Below are 1,163 nucleotides of genomic sequence, written 5' to 3'. Positions count from 1 at the left end.
TAAGTGTTTGTTTGCCTATAATGTTGAAAACAGCACAAGACTCATAGGAAATGTTGCAGTTGTCTGAAACATGTCCTTCTCCTCCACATCTCTGGCAGACGAAAGGACCGTCTGAAACAGCATTCACATGATAGATTCCTCCTTTTGAAGCTCTTCCCAACTCGTACTTATCAAATCTCGCCGTAAGAGCCTCTAACGCAGCTACAGAAAGGGATTCAGCACTTCTCCTTTGATTTCCCTTGGAATTTCCATACTCAGCTTTATGGGTGGCCAAATCATCAATAATTTTCCACCCCTTAGTTTCTCCAACATTCTCCTGGAATCTACCATTAGCTGTCGCATCCAGGATAGCCCTCTGATCATCATAAAGCCCATTATAAAATTGATTGCATAGGCTCCATTTCTCAAACCCATGGTGCGGAATAGTTCGCACCAGCTTCTTGAAACGGACCCATGCCTCATGAAAATTCTCATCAAGACCCTGTTTAAAGCTCGTGATCTGAGCTCTAATGGCATTGGTCTTTGAGGCGGAGAAATATTTCTTGTAAAATGCCAGGGCCAGCAACTTCCAATCAGTGATTCCATTAGCAGCTCGATCCAGGTCTCTGTACCACTCCCTTGCAGCATCACGAAGAGAGAATATGAACATGGTCTCCTTCACCTGGTATTGGGTCACACCGGTTGGTGGGGGTATGGAACAGCAGTAATCAATGAATGTCTCCATATGTTTGGTTGCATCTTCATTTGCAGCTCCCCCAAATTGGTTTCTCTCAACCAAGTTGATATAGGACGATTTCGGCTCGAATTTTATATCCGTCCCTGGTAATGCGAATTCCTTATAGAGATTCTCAATTCTCGGCTCAGAATGACTGGCTATACTCGCTTCTTCAGCCATGTCTGGAGATGTTACGGTCTCAGCTGAGGAAGTATAAATAGGTGACGAAGGTGGATCCTCCTCAAAAAGCTCGTTCTCGTAGTAATTAGACAGAGTACTCAGCTCTTCTTTTGTCGGCAATACTCTAGATGATCGTCTCAACTCACGCAAAGTCTTCTCAATCCCAGGATTGAACGGTAGTAATTCACCACCCTGTGACCTGCACATTAGAAGAAACTACAAGAAGAATATGAGAATAGTTTAAGGAACAGATGCCCCTTAAACTAAG

At 43.8% G+C, this 1,163-nt stretch overlaps 1 non-coding gene across 1 annotated transcript; it reads left to right on the top strand.

Annotated features, from left to right (window-relative positions):
* The first annotated feature begins 407 nt into the window (after nucleotides 1-407).
* Nucleotides 408-514, top strand: LOC141636750 (small nucleolar RNA R71). Its single transcript, XR_012541338.1, has one exon. It is a non-coding gene; the product is annotated as a small nucleolar RNA R71 (small nucleolar RNA).
* Nucleotides 515-1,163: the final 649 nt, after the last annotated feature.

The sequence above is a fragment of the Silene latifolia genome, chromosome Y, assembly GCF_048544455.1.
Source record: "Silene latifolia isolate original U9 population chromosome Y, ASM4854445v1, whole genome shotgun sequence".
NCBI classification, from domain to species: Eukaryota; Viridiplantae; Streptophyta; class Magnoliopsida; order Caryophyllales; family Caryophyllaceae; genus Silene; species Silene latifolia.
This window is presented reverse-complemented; position numbering and strand designations above follow the sequence as displayed.